Source organism: Mercenaria mercenaria, chromosome 10 (genome assembly GCF_021730395.1).
Source record: "Mercenaria mercenaria strain notata chromosome 10, MADL_Memer_1, whole genome shotgun sequence".
NCBI lineage: Eukaryota > Metazoa > Mollusca > Bivalvia > Venerida > Veneridae > Mercenaria > Mercenaria mercenaria.
In genome coordinates this window covers 25,308,505-25,325,541 of record NC_069370.1, presented here as the reverse complement: position 1 = coordinate 25,325,541, position 17,037 = coordinate 25,308,505, and the positions used below count along the sequence as shown (strand labels likewise).

General features: G+C 38.3%; 1 protein-coding gene across 1 annotated transcript in view; it reads right to left on the bottom strand.

Annotated features, from left to right (window-relative positions):
- LOC123560869 (homeobox even-skipped homolog protein 1-like) overlaps nucleotides 1-16,429 on the bottom strand; it is a 39,468-nt gene extending 23,039 nt beyond the window's left edge. The window contains exon 1 of the mRNA XM_053552545.1: nucleotides 16,330-16,429. The gene's annotated coding sequence lies outside the window, so the exon portion shown is untranslated. The remainder of the gene's footprint in view (nucleotides 1-16,329) is intronic.
- Nucleotides 16,430-17,037: the final 608 nt, after the last annotated feature.

Sequence of the window (17,037 nt, the reverse complement as noted above, 5' to 3'; positions counted from 1 at the left end):
AAACCCCAAAAAAACAACAAAAAACAAAACAAACACACACACAACACAACAACAACAACAACAAAGCACATTTATTATAGAATGTTTTCCATGAGTTTGTACGGTAGAATCATCTTTTTTGAATTGTATGATAGGCACAAGCAGATATCTGAATGGCATATTGGATTTATGTATGTCATTGTTTACACAAGACTAAGTCGTGATTTTTTTGTCTAACTCTGACACTATTAAATAAGTAGATAGGATGAATCAGAATTATTCATCGGATCTCAATGACATTTTCTAGAGGCTTGATACACACATACCAAACTTTATTCATAATTAGAAAATTCTTCTTTCCTCGATTTCTATGGGAAACCTTGCAGTTTACAGTTACTCGTATATGATAACAGAAAGGATCAAGGCCAGTTAATAAAACTGGCAATCAGTCAATTGTGCGTGCGTATTTAACTAACATGCATGTCTTTTTTTTTCAGTTTGTTAAATTGCTCTTATTTTACCAATGCCTATGTCATATACCGTATTGCTTTGTTTATTACTTTATTTATCATGTTTTTAGTGCAAACCTGAAGGCATGTAAAGTTAAACAAAAGTACTGTTATAATGGACAAGAGCATTCAAACAAAATAGGAATACATGTATCCTCACATAAGTCTCGTTTTTTCTCGAGGAAAATTACTATACAAAACAATCATCGGATTTCAATGTTTAGCCGCCGTTTTATGACGGAATTTAAAGTTTCAAAACAAAAGGGAAGACATTTATGTAAATGTTACACGAATTCCGTAATATCATAAGCGCATATCATGTTTCATGTTTCTTACAGAAATGTGTTATATTTTTACAGATATAATATTTCTAAATGAATCTATAAAACATGATCTGTATCGAAAACGGCCTAAATGCAGAAAGCCTTTTGTTGCCTTCTATGGAGAAAAATGCGAGGTTTATTTCAATGTAAATTGTCCTAAGAAATTAAGAAATATCAAGATCAACCTGGGCTGTTAGCTAATGTAAGGGAAATAATCCCAATTTGAGGGAATAGCTAGGGAATGAATACTTGATAATGACACTGACCCAGGTCAACACTGTTAGTACAGCATTCAATGTATGCCCATGTCTTCAATCGTAGATTATCACAGGCTTGCAGTCGTCCAGATTTAGCAACGTTGGAACTGATGGGTGCCCTCATATTGTGCTTTGGGAAGTATAATGCAGCTTGTTTTTGGAATGTTACAATTAGGAACTGACTTTGCAACAACTTTTGTTATAACAAGTGCATTTGCCACTGCATCCATGAATCACACAACATCAAGCTGTATATAATGAAACGAATGAACTAGCACGCAGAAAAGTGCTATTCAAATGTAGGGATAACGCATTTCTTTTTCGTGTTATAACACGATTGGTTGGTACCCGAGGGATTCTGAAGATGTTGTAAACGAAAAGAACATGCGCTAACGCTATTCTAGAATAAACGCGTAAAAACCAAGTAAATGAATATATTGTCCCTATACGTCATTAAATTTCCATGAAATGCACGGTAAAGTGTACGTTGCTTTTTTCACGTTGACGCCATTTCCTTTTGAATTATCTGTCTTGGGGCCGTAATACGTTTACGCATTGCCACGGAACGCGCATATATAAAATGTGTTATAACAGCACATGAGCGTGAGAATCTCTCTGTTAACACACGTTTTCTTTCCTGTTTAAACATCCCCGAAAAGTGACAATAACAGCAGTTTTATGCTAAAATATTCCAAACTAAACTGTAACCACAAGTCACCGTGTCCGAATGTTCAAATGAAGTATGGATAATTTTATTTAAGTTGAGCACAGCCACACTCATGCACCAAGCATCACCACAATCTGACAATATGTTCTACATACAAAATTTCATTCAGAATTAACAGTTCCATTAAGTCTGTATTTATTTTATTTTTAAAGACTTTTTAAAACATGTTTTTACATCCTTGAAAAAAAATATTTAAAGAAATATCATGCTTGAAACAAAATTTAATGTTCTTTTACTAGAAGATTTTTGCCTAACATTACTTGAAAGTAGCTGTTTTATTTTTAAGGTAGCAGTCCTAAGGCAATTTGTATATATTTTTAAGGTGGACATTTTAATAGAAAACGAAAATAAAGTAAAATAAAGTGGAATATCTCCTTAGTCAGCACTACAGATACTATCTTTTTTGGTTTAGTCTGTGCTGGAACAACCAAACTCTATATGTCATTATATATTCATTGTGAAAATATACTGTTGACTTAAACATGTTTTATTCAGCTGAAACACTCGACACTCTAATGTCACATATTCTAAATGCAATCAGCACACCAGACATCACTGACTAAGGAGAAGGAAGACACAAACAAAGGATAATGGATTTTTTTTATTTCATAGATTTAAGCTTTTTATATTTATTTCAGCTGTAATACATCAAATCTTCCTTTAGTTTCAGTTTCCACGTGTTGGGACAATTACAATAAAAAATCTATCTATATCGTATAGTTTCTCTATGTGTAGATTTGTATAAGCAAAAACAGTTGAAAATTCTATCTATATCTTTTAGTTTCTCCGTTTATAGAAAGTGCAAGAGCTGCTCATAATACAGACAATTAGTGCCAGGTGCGTTTAATTTATTAGCTCGAAATTTCGAGATACTAACTCGAAATTTCGTAATACTGAGATTTCGAGATACTAACTCGAAATTTCGACTAAGTAGCTCGAAATTTACGTAACTCGAAATTTCGACTTACTAACTAGAAATTTCGGGTTATTGGTTTGAACGGACCGCCTGACCCACCAACAGACGACCGACAAGCCCACTCCTATATATACTCCAACTTCGTTTGTGGGGGTATAATGATTTCACAGTATGATCTAGCATGCGATGAACTTGACCTTTGACCCCATGGCAGCGAAAGTCATCTGCTGAGCACAGAATATCAAATAATTTATCTATGGACTTTTTTTGGTTGAATAGAATATCACACCCATATATTTATAGGTGATTGGCGACTTGCCAGTTTTTCATGGTTGGGAAAGACCCCAGGTGCCCTTTCGTGCATAATTTCAGACATGGACAGGCACATGGGTAGAACTGCTGACCTTACAAGCCAACAGGATGCTTCCTCACATGAAAGAATTCTACACCCAAAATGACATTGTAAGTCCACAGCAGTGAGGTGTATGTGATTCGAAGCCAGGAACCTGAACCAATCGGCCACTGAAGCCTCTAAGAATTTTATTTACAATTTCACCTCTTCAAGTCCAAGAAATCTAAAATAACTGATAGGAGAACCATCTTAAACCCAAAGGCCATTGTACGAGTTAGAGTTAGTAACCCGAAAGTTTGGTAGTAAGTCGAAATTTCGAGTTACGTAAGTCGAAATTTCGAGATAGTAACTCGAAATTTCGAATTCATATGTCGAACTTTCGGGGTACTAAGTCGAAATTTCGAGTTACGTTACTCGAAATTTGAGTTAGTATCTCGAAATTTCGAGCTAATAAATAAAATGCACCTGGCACTAATGCTTTTCCGTACAGTTCCATTGACCTTTCTTAAAGATACAGGTTCTTAATTTGTTCAAAATATCATTTATCTTTCAACGGTACTCGGACACCATAAAAATACTTTAGCCTTGTGCTAAGATACTAAAAAATCGAAATATCAGACTGCTTTGTTAGATTAAATATCCAAGAATCTAATGTAAATATGTTGTTTGTTAATTATTCTTGATTTTCGCAATCAATATTCACATCAACATTTCATCCAAGTCTTGATTAAATAGCTTTTAAATGAAATGGAACATACCTCTCTGAACAGTTTCCGATGATATTTTTACTTCTAAATGTCTTTATCATGACCCACAGTCCATTTCTATAATCTATTCTTTTCTTGCGGATTATATCCGAACATGACTACACTACGGCGCAATGTTCGCAATTAAGAACTAACTTTGCAACAACTTGTGACAGATATATAATTCTTGCAGAATACACTTCCGTTAGCTGTGATTAGCAATCTTCAATGAAACCCATCCATTTCCAAATCAAAGGCTAAATTATTCTTATTAAGATAGAGACAAATGGAGAGCAACTTTAAAAAGCACTGTGGCCCTTAAACTCTTGGACCAACTTCAAGAAGCAGTATGACACTTACATTGTGGACCAACTTCAAAAAGTACTATGGCATTCACACTCAGGACCAACTTCAAGAATCACTGTGTCACTTACACTCTACACCAACTTGAAGGGTCTCTGTATAGCTTACACTATGGACCAGTTTCAAGAAGCACTGTGGCCCTTACACTCAGAACCAACTTGAAGAAGAACTGTAGCACTTACACCCAGGACCAACTTCAAGAATCACTGTGCCACTTACACTCTAAACCAACTTCAAGGGTCTCTGTATAGCTTACACTCTGGGCCAGTTTCAAGAAAGACTATGGCACTTACACTCTGGACCAGCTTCAAGAAGCACTATGGTACTTACACTCTGGAACAACTTCAAGAAGCACTTTAGCAATTACACTCTAAAACAATTCCAAGAAGCACTTTGGCACTTACACTCGGGACCAACTTCAAGAACCATTTTGTCTCTTACACTCTGAATCAACTTCAAGTAATACTGTGGCTCTTACACTCTTTACCAATTTCAAGAAGCACTTTGGCACATACACTCCAGACGAACTTCAAGAAGCACTGTAGAACTTACACTCTTGATCAACTTCAAGAAGCACTGTGACACTTACAATCCGGACCAAATACAGGAAGCATTGTAGCACTTACACTCTGGACCAATTTCAAAAAGCACTATAACACTTACTCTCTGGACAAACTTCAAGAAGCCCTATTACTCTTACACTCCGGACAAACTTCAAGAATCACTGTGTTACTTACACTTCAGACTAACTCCAAGAAACACTACGGTACTTACATTTTGCAACAACTTCAAGAAGTACTGTGGTGCTTACATTCCGGACCAACTTCAAGACGCACTATGACACTTACTCTCTGGAACAACTTCAAAAAAAAAACTATTATACGTACGTTGCGGACTAACTTCAAGAATCACTGTGTTACTTACACTTCAGATCAACTTCAAGAAGCACTAAAGTAATTGCATTCTGCACAAACTACAAGAAGCAATATGGTATTTACACTCTGGACCAACATTGATAATTACTCTGGCCCTTTCACTCTGTACCAGCTTCAAGAAGCACCTTGGCACGTAGGCTGTTCATCGACTTTAAGTACTACTGTGGCACTAACACTATTGAACAATAACACGATGGCACATCCAATTAAGACCAACTTTAAGAAGTACTGTAACACTTACATTCTGCATCAACTTCAAGAAGTACTGTGGAAATTACACTCTGGAACAACTTCAAGAAGCACTATGTCACTATTTCTGGAACAACTTCAAGAAGCACTATTACACTTACAGTCCGGACAAACTTCAAGAAGCACATTGGCATTTATGCTCTGGGTCAACTTCAAGTAGTACTGTTGCACTTACATTCTGCACAAACTCCAAGAAGCACTTTGGAATTTACACTCTGGACCAACTTCAAGAATCACTCTGGCACTTTCGCTCTGGCACAACTTCAAGAAGTTCTATGACTCTTACATTCTTGACCAAGTTCATGAAGCACTATGACACTTACACTCTGGACTAACTTCAAGAAGCACTGTGGCACTTACACTCTGGACCAAGTTCAAGAAGCACTATGACACTTACTCTCTGGAACAACTTCAGGAAGCACTGTGTAACTTACACTTCAGACCAACTTCAAGAAGCACTGTGGCATTTACACACAGGACCAACTTCAAGATGCACCTTGGCATTTACGCTCTGGGTCAACTTCAAGTAGTATTGTGGCACTTACACTCTGGATCAACTTCAAGAAGCACTGTGGCACTGACACTCTTGATCAACGTCAAGTAGTACTGTGGCGCTTAAACTCTGGACCAACTGCAAGAAGCACTGTGGCACTTACATTCTGGATCAACTTCAGGTAGTACTGTGGCTTTACACTCTTGACCAGTTTCAAGAAGCATTTTGGCACATCTTCTTTAGACCAACTTCAAGCAGCACTGTTGCCCTTACACTCTGAATCAACTTCAAGAAGCACTTTTACACTTACACTCCAGACAAACATCAAGAATCACTGTGTTACTTACACTTCAGACTAACTTCAAGAAGCACTACGGCATTTACATTGCGCAGGAACTTCAAGAAACACTGTTGAACTGGCATTCTGAACCAACTTCAAGAAGCACTGTGGTACTTACATTCCGGACCAATTCTCTGGAACAACTTCAAGAAGGACTATTACACGTACGCTCCGGACAAATCTCAAGAATCACTGTGTTACTTACACTTCAGATCAACTTCAAGAAGCACTACAGTAATTGCATTCTGCACAAACTAAAAACACTATGACATTACACTCTGGACCAACTTCAATAATTACTATGGCCCTTTCACTCTGGATCAGCTTCAAGAAGCACCTTGGCACGTAGGCTCTTGATCGACTTGAAGTACTACTGTGGCACTTACACTCTTGAACAATTTCAAGAAGCACTTTGGCACATCCAATTCAGACCAACTTCAAGAAGCACTGTAGCACTTACACTCTGAATCAACTACAAGAAATACTGTGGCAATTACACTCTGGAACAACTTCAAGAAGCACTGTGACACTTACTCTCTGGAACAACTTCAAGAATCACTATTACACTTACACTCCAGACAAATTTCAAAAATCACTGTGTTACTTACACTTCAGACCAACTTCAAGAAGCACTACTGCACTTAAATTCTGCACCAACTCCAAGATGCACTTTGGTGTTTACACACTGGACCAACTTCAAGAATCACTCTGGCACTTTCACTCTGGAACAACTTACATTCTGGACTAAGTTATAGAAGCACTATTACACTTACACTCCGGACAAACTTCAAGAATCACTGTATAACTTACACTTCAGACCAACTTCAAGAAGCACTACGGCATTTACACACATGACAAACTTCAAGAAGCACCTTGACTTTTACGCTCTGGGTCATATTCAAGTAGAACTGTAGCACTTACACTCTGAATCAACTTCAAGAAGCACTGTGGCACTAACACTCTGGACCAACTTCAAGAAGCACTGTGGTACTTACACTCTGTATAAACTTCAAGTAGTTCTGTGGCCTTAAACTCTTGACCAATTTCAAGAAGCATTTTGGCACATCTGCTTTAGACCAACTTCAAGAAGCAGTATAGCACTAACACAGTGAATCAACTTCAAGAAGCACTGTGGAACTTACAATCTGGACCAACTTCAAGAAGCACTGTGGCATTTACACTCTGGAACAACTACAAGACGCACTATGACACTTACACTCTGTTCCAACACCAAGAAGTAGTGTGGCAATTACACTCTGGGGACAACTTTAAGAAGCACTATGACGCTTACTCTCTTGAAAAAAACATCAAGAAGCACTAATACTCTTACACTCCGGTCCAACTTCAAGACGAATTATGACACTTTACTCTCGGGAACAACTTCAAGAAGCACTAGTACACTTAAACTCCGGACAAACTTCAAGAATCACTGAGTAACTTACACTTCCGACCAGCCTCAAGAAGCACTACGGCACTTACTTTCTGCACCAACTACAAGAAGCACTAAGGCATTTACACACAGGATCAACTTTAAGAAGCACCTTGGCATTTACGCAATATAATTAACTTCTGGTAGTACTGTGGGACTAACACTCTGGTTCAACTTCAAGTAGTACTGTGACACTTACACTCTTGACCAGTTTCAAGAAGCACGTTGGCACATCTTCTTTAGACCAACTTCAAGAAGCACTGTGGCACTTACACTCTGAATCAACTTTAAGATAAATTGTGACACTTACACTCTGGACCAACTTCAAAAAGCCTTGTGTTACTTACACCATGGACCAACTTCAAGAAACATTACAGAACTTATATTCTTGACCAACTCCAAGAAGCACTGTGGTAATAACCTCTGCACCAACTTCAAGAAACACTATGGCATGTACATTCTAGACCAACTTCAAGAAGCACTGTAGCACTTACACTCTGAATCAACATTATGAAAAATTGTCACACTTACACTCTGGACCAACCTTCAGAAGCACTATGACACTAACTCTCTGGAACAACTTCAAGAAGCACTATTACACCTACACTCTTGAACAACTTCAAGAAGCTCTATGGCACCTGCACTCCGGACCAGCATCATAAAGCATTGTAACACTTACACAAAGGACGAATTTCAAGAAGCACTGTGGCACTAACACTCTGGACCAAGTTCAAGAAGCACTGTGGTACTTACACTCTGGATAAACTTCAATTAGTTCTGCGGCCTTAAACTCTTGACCAATTTCAAGAAGCATTTTGGCACATCTGCTTAAGACCACTTCAAGAAGCACTGTAGCACTTACACAATGATTCAACTTCAAGAAGCACTGTGGAACTTACAATCTGGACCAACTTCAAGAAGCACTGTGGCACTTACACTCTGGAACAACTTCAAGACGCACTATGACACTTACACTCTGTTCCAACTCAAAGAAGTAGTGTGGCAATTACACTCTGAAACAACTTTAAGAAGCACTATGACGCTTACTCTCTTGAAAAACATCAAGAAGCACTAATACACTTACACTCCGGTCCAACTTCAAGAAGCATTATGACACTTACTCCCAGGAACAACTTTAAGAAGCACTAGTACACTTAAACTCCGGACAAACGTCAAGAATCACTGAGTAACTTACACTTCAGACCAGCCTCAAGAAGCACTACGGCACTTACTTTCTGCACTAACTTCAAGAAGCACTAAGGCATTTACACACAGGATCAACTTTAAGAAGCACCTTGGCATTTACGCAATGATTAATTTCTGGTATTACTGTGGGACTAACACTCTGGTTCAACTTCAAGTAGTACTGTGACACTTACACTTTTGACCAATTTCAAGAAGCACGTTGGCACTTCTTCTTTAGACCAACTTCAAGAAAAATTGTGACACTTACACTCTGGACCAACTTTAAGAAGCACTATAACACTAACTCTCTGGAACAACTCCAAGAAGCACTATTACACTTACACTCCGAACAAACTTCAAGAATCGCTGTGTTACTTACACTCTGGACCAACTTCAAGAAACATTACGGAACTTATATTCTTGACCAACTCCAAGAAGCACTGTGGTAATTACCTCTGGACCAACTTCAAGAAGCACTCGGTACTTACGCACTGTTCGAACTTCAAGAAACACTATGGCACTTACATTCTAGACAAACTTCAAGAAGCAATGTAGCACTTACACTCTGGACTGATTTTAAGAAGCACTATGGCACTTACACTCTTGAACAGCTTCAAGAAGCTCTATGGCACCTGCACTCCGGACCAGCTTCATAAAGCATTGTAACACTTACACTAAGGATGAATTTCAAGAAGCAATATGGCATTTACACTCTGGACCAACTTCCATAAGCACTGTAGCACTTACACACCACACCAGCTTCAAAAATCTCTGTGGCGCTATATACTCTCAACCAAAATAAGAGTATATAAGAGAAAAATAAAATAAGAGAACCATTGTGCCACTTTCACACTGGACAGACTTCAAGAAGTACTGTACTACATTCCATTTCAATTTCAAGAAGCACTGTAGCACTTACATAGTACGACACCTACTCCGACCACCCTCAAGAAGTGCTGTGACACTTACATAGGGACACTCCCACACCGGACCAACTTTTAGAAGCACTGTGTTATTTTAACTCTGGACCAACTTAAAGAAACACTGTGGCACTTACACTCTCTACCATCTTCAAGAAACACTATGGCACATACTTTCTGGATCAACTTGAAGAAACACTGTAGCACTTACACTCTAGAACAACTTCAAGAAGCACTATGGCACTTACAATTTTGAACAACTTGAAGAAGCACTGTGGCAGTTACACTCCGTATGTACTTCAAGAAGCATGGTAGCATTCACACTCCCGACCAACTTCGAGAATCTCTGGACAAGTTTCAAGAAGGAAGCATTGTGGCACTTATACTCTGGACCAATTTAAAGAAATAGTGCGGCACTTAAACTCCGGACCAGTTTCAAGAAGCACTGTCGCACGTACGCTGTGGCGTTCACACTTCGGACTAACTTCAAGAAGCACTGTAGCACTTAAACTCTGCAACAACTTCTAGAAGCACTATGGCAATTATACTCTGGATGATTTTCAAGAAAGACTGTGGTGCTTGCACTCTGGACCAACTTAAGAAGCACTATGCCACTTACGTTCTGGTGCAACTTCAAGAAGCACTGTGTTACATACACTCTTGACCACATTGAAGAAACACTATGGTACTGAGGCACTTACACTCTTGACCAGTTTTTAAAAGCACGGTGACACTTCAACTCTGGATTAACTTCAAGTAGTTCTGTGGCATTTACACTCTTTACCAATTTCAAGCACCTTTTCACATCCACTTCAGACAAACTTCAAGAAGCACTGTAGCTCTTACACTATAAATCCACTTCAAGAAGCACTGTAACTCTTAAACTCTGAACCAACTTAAGATGCACTTTGGCTTTTACCGTCTGGAACAACTTCAAGAAGCCACTTTGCCACTTACACTCTGGATCAGTTTCAAGAAGCACTACGGCACTTATAATATGGCACTCGCAATTCCGATCAACTTCAAAAACCATTGTGGTACTTACACTCTGGACCAACTTGAAGAACCACTATGGCACTTATACTGTGTACCAACTTCAAGAAGCACTATGGCTTTTACATTCCAGACCAACTTTAGGAAGCACTATGACACTTAGACTCCGGACAAGCTTCATGAATCATTGTAGCACTTTATTTTTTTTTTATTATATACCACATTTATAAAGCACTCTTTTCATATAAAAATACGTTCAAAAGTGCTTTACATATAAAAAAACAACATTTATATAATGTTCAATAAAAATGATGATTGAACTATTATAGAAAGAATTTAAAATTACATTACGATAATAAGAAACCTAGCATTTTAAATTTAAGGTAAGCTAGATCAAAACATGAAACAAAATACAATATCGTAAAACATTAACTGGCCTATCATAGACACAGGTTAGAGCAGAATAGAACAGAAGAAACTTACATTTTTAAAAGACATAATTAACCAGTTTGATGCTTGTGAAATGCATCACGGCATGCAAACCGTCCCGGATGATTGGGTTAATCCCCACCTAAATGGTCCGGAGAACATCCGTGATTCATCCCACAGAAAAAACACGGTCTACATTATTCTGTCACACTAGAGTTCTTGATTAGAATTGATTGGCTGGCAAAGTACCTACTATATTCTACCAGGTAATTAGTGAGATTAGTTCCCAAAGAATTCTATGAAATAATGCGTCTTTTGCGCTTTTTTAAAAACTTTGCAAGGTCTTGCACTCTCTTTTGCCAGATGGGAGGGCATTCCACAACCTTGCAGCTGCTGTCTGAAAGCTCCTGTCACCAAATCGCACTGTCCGACATTTGGGCACCACTAGTTTTAATGCATTATTCTGCGATCTTAGATTTCTGGAGTTCACGCAGCATAGGTGTTATGGTCGTATCTAGATGTTTTGGTTACGATTCTAGCTGTCGTATTTTAGACATATTGCAGTTTGTTCATTGACTGTTTTGGAATTCCATATAGAAGAGAGTTGCAATAATCTAAACGTGATGTAACAAGAGAGTTGATTAGAGATTTTGTTGCGTTGGCGGTTATATATTGTCTGATGTGACTAATTTGCCGCAACTGTGCATAGGAATTCCTATTCACACTATTCACATGTTGCTCCATCCCCATGGTCGAGTCCAGGAAAGCACCGAGGTTCCTGACACTGCCTGATTGTTTGATATCAGAGCCTTCCACTTTTACAGATATATTTGAAACAGATTGTGTTTTATGTTCAGATGAAAATATGACTTTAATATTCAGTTTTTTCAGCATTGAGTTTCAACATGTTGGTATTCTTCCAATTTACTTTATCCTTTAAACATCTTTCAACGCGATGAATGGTCTCTTCAATATATATTCTGTATATTGGTTTGAAGGATTGATATAACTGCGAATCGTCCGCATAGAAATGATTGTTCAGTCCGTGGTTTCTACAGATAGCTCCAACTGGTTTGGTGTACATTGTGTAGTTCTTTGGCCCCAGGACAGACCCTTGGGGTACACTGTACTTCATGAGCACTGGCTGTGATAGCTCACCATCTATGCATACGGTCTGGTAGCGGTCACTAAGGTATGACATCATCCATGCGAGTGGCTTGCCTGAAATACCAAAGTGACGTTCAAGACGATGAATCAACGTCCCGTGGTCGATAGTGTCAAATGCTGCAGAGAGATCGAGCATCACAAGAATAGTCACATTGTTCTTATCCAACGATTGAAGAATGTCATTTTGGACTTTTAATAGAGCCGTTTCGGTCGGGTGAAATTTCTTGTAAGCAGATTGATTGACTTCATGGAGTTCATTGTTCCTCAGATGATTTTCAATTCGAACATCTACCACCTTTTCTAAGATTTTAGACAGAAAAGGCAGGTTTGACACAGGTCTATAGTTTTTTAGGATATTAGAATCTAGGCTTGGCTTTTTTTTATAAGAGGTCTTATTCGTGAATGTTTGATCGCTTTGGGCACATACGCAGCATCTAGAGGTGCATTTATAATTTTTGTTATCACTGGTGTTAGTTCGTCAAGATATTCTTTTGATAACCATGTTGGGATAAGATCTAGTTCACAAGATTTGTTTGCTGACGTTTTGGTAATTAATTTCACTTCGTCTTCTGAGGTTTGAGTAAACTCAACATAACTGACACCAGTGTATTCAGTTTCTATGTCATCTAAATCATATACAGACTGTGTTTGCGATGTTATATTGTTTCTGATTGTTTCGATCTTTCCAATGAAGAAGTCACTAAAATTTTGTGCGAGATGCTGTGGAGATGAATGTGATGGTAAAATCACCTTATTTGTATTGCCAAGAAGATTTTTGGTAATCTTAGATAACCTCTTATGTTTACTCCCACATGAGTCAATTTTGCCTGTATAATATTCCACACGAGCTTATTTTAACATCTTATTCACTTCAGCACACTGTGTTCGGTAAATTTGGTGATCGATTGTGAGTTTACTTTCACGCCATTTCCGTTCTAATTTTCGTTTCTGATGTTCTGCTTCGTGGAGTTGCTCGGAATACCAAGGACATGAAGGTCTTAACACAATAGTCTTGGTAGTCAAAGGGGTGTTTTTGTCTACTATAGAAATTAACTGATTTGAATATTCCTCCACAAATTCATCGATATCAGTATCAGACGGACTGCACCGAGTGTTAAAGAAATCTATTTTTCGTATATCTTCTCGGAATGAGTCTATGTCGATCGAACGTAATTTTCTGTACGACACAGTTTTTCGTACTGGGGGTGGTTTGGAAGCTTTAGCGTCTAATGTCACAGCAAAATGATCACGTGACATCTTTCCATTGGAATCAGAGAGTCCAGGATCTATGACCTCGATATTTGAAACGGTGACATCATTATCCCTGGTTATCACTACATCCAACGTATGTCCATCAACATGTGTTGGTTCTATTACATGTTGACGCATGCCACTTGCATCGAGACTGCTTCTAAACTTTTTTGTGTCACTATTGTCCGGTAAATCAAGATGGAAGTTAAGGTCCCCCACAATGATGGTGGTCTTGTCAATTGTAAGTATTTAGTTAAGAAATTTGGCCATTCTTGCTCTAGGAAAATGTTTGTGTTCTTTGGAATGGGGTGGCCTGTATATAATGGCAAGCCGTAGGCCTAAGGAATGTCCGCCTGTAACTACATTGCAATCCATATACTCAAAGTGAGAAAATTCTTGTCATTGCGTGATGTGACAATGTTCACTTGTATGGTTATCTTGTGAATGATCGCTACGCCCCCGCCGTGCCTACCACTACGAGGGACATGTTTCATTTTGTAACCGTCGGGCACGAGTTCGCTGATACACGCTTTGTCAACAGAACTACCAAGCCATGTTTCAGTTATGGTACAAATGTCGAATTCATTTGTAAGAATGAACGAATTCATTTGTAAGAATGAAGTCACATATGGAAAGTGTTTTATTTTTCACTGATCGTGTATTGACTGAACAAATCTTGATGCTTTTCTGCCCCGTCACTAATGTCGAGTTTCAGGTTTTATCCGTATCAAGTTGTTATTATTCACCCCATTGTTAGTGTCCCATGCTCGTCTAATCTGAGTTTTCCCACCTCGAATCCCTCTATATTTCATTAATCGAAACTCTTTCAATGTTTTGATAATCATAGGATTAGGTCTCCTTTGTGCACTTGGTAATTGTCCAATATTGTGCAACTCTGATCTTTTATAAATAATCCTTGGTGATATTCGCTCACTGAAACACATTATTGCTGCAGGCTATGCTGATATTTAAATTTGAAAATGAATTGAAATAGTATTGTTTTTTTTTTCAAATCAGAATATCTTCAAAATCACAATTATGAGTCACATTAAATTTAAAACACTCTAATCACGACAAAATAATATCCAATATATCCAATTTTCAGAATTCTGAGCAAAGTATAAATGTCAAAAAACTATCAATATTTGAGAGCACTGAAAGAACTACACTTTGGCATATAAATTACTGCACTTGCATATTTTGACCGTATCAGGTGCCGTATTCTTATACGTCAGTTATCAGTGACCAGATATACGTCATGATCAGTGCTAGTCATATTGTCATAAGAAATTTGCAAGAACATCATATGTGTGAATGTCGAACTAAGAATGAGTGGTCATAATAGTTATCAAACGAGAAGTTATGCGATTGCGTAATCACGTCTAAAAGTGACGTTACTGACGTCATAAGCGTTCGCACACTATTTGTAAAATGCCAATATCGGAAAATTAAGTAAGACAAATAATATAGTATGCCTAGAGAGAAGTTACTGGTCGGCTCCGACGTTATCAGTCCCTTCGTCACCGATACTCCTCACCTCGCCAATAAACTTTCATCTACGGCACTAACCTATTATTCTCTATATATTATAGACCAACTTCAAGAAGCACTACGGCACTTACTTTCTGGACTAAATTCAAGACGCCGCACACTCTTGACCGACTTCAAGAAACACTATGAGACTTACACTCTGGAACTCTGGACCAACTTCAAAAAGCACCATGGCACTTACTCTCTGGATTAACTTCAAGCAGCACTATTACACTTACACTCCGGACAAACTTCAAAAATCACTGTGTTACTTACACTTCAGACCAACTTCAAGAAGCACTACAGCACTTACATTCTGCACCAATTTCAAGAAGCAATATGGAACTTACTTTCTGGAACAACTTCAAGTAGGACTGTGGCACTTACATTCCGGACAAACTTCAAGAATCAATTTAGCACTTACACTCTGGAACAACTTCAAGAAGCACTACGACACTTACACTCTTGACCAGCTTCAAGAAGAATTGTACCACTTAAACTCTGGACGAACTTCAAGAAGCACTATGACTCTTACACTCTGGACGAACTTCAAGGAGCACTATAACGCTTACTCTCTGGAACAACTTCAAGAAGCATTATTACATTTACACTACGGACAAAATTCAAGAATCACTGTGTTACTTACACTTAAGACCAACTTCAAGAAGCACTACAGTACTTACATTCTGCACAAACTTCAAGAATCACTATGACATTTACACTCTGTACCAACTTCAAGAATCACTCTGGCACTTTCACTCTGGATCAAATTCAAGAAGCACCTAGACACGTAGGCTCAGGGTCAACTTCAAGAGGCACTGTAGCTCTTACACTCAGGACCAACTTCAAGAAGCAAGGCGGCACTTACACTCTGGATTAACTTCAAGTAGTACTGTGGCATTTACACCCTTGACCAATTCCAAGCACTTTGGCACATCCACTTCAGACGAACATCAAGAAGCACTTTAGCATTTACCCTCTGAATCGATTTTAAGAACTGTGGCACTTACACTCTGGAACAACTTAGAGAAGGACTACTCAGCACTTACTCACTGAAACAACTGCAAGAAGCCCTTTTACACTTACACTCTGAACAAACTTTAAGAATCGCTGTGTTACTTAAACTCCGGACCAACTTCAAGAAGCACTACGGAATTTATATTGTTGACCAACCCCAAGAAGCAGTGTGGCACTAACCTCTGGACCAACTTCAAGAAGAACTTAATTGGTACTTACACTCTGTACGAACTTCAAGAAGCACTGTGGCACTTAACATTCCGGACCAACTTCTAGAAGCACTGTAGCACTTACACTCTGGAACAACTTCAAGAAGAACTGTAGCACTTACCCAGTGGGCATTCGACGTCGTAACGACGTTGATACGACGTCGGATACGGACGTCGATTCGACGTTGTGTTTTGGTTGAAAATGTAAGTTTTTTAGACGTCGAAACCCCGACGTCGAAACAAGACACCCGACGTCGAAACAACGTTGACACCCGACGTCGATTCAACGTCGGGTTTCCAACTTGTAAACAACCTATTTTTCCTAATGGTTTTCATCTAGAAGCTATAATTAAGCGTCGATATCGAAGTTTTCTAAATCAGGACTTTTATGTGAAACTTCCTTAGATTCCAATTTCTCTAGTGATAACTTTGTTGGATTTAGAAAGTATAATTGTTGACTCATTTCTCGTTGTTTACAACCGGAAATGAATATAGCACGTGGGTTTATGGCGCGTTAAGTAAAAAAAAGGTGGGTTTTTTTTCCCATATTTTTAAGTTTCTGTGATTCATTTAAGTTTAATTCATGATAAAAATGAGTTTAAAAAATATCTAATTTAAAAAAGATGAAAGAAGTACAATGTTTACTTCAGAAAAATCGTCTCCTAGCGGTGACTCATACTTTATCAAGGGAGGTAAACTAGTGAATGCAGTTCCTGGA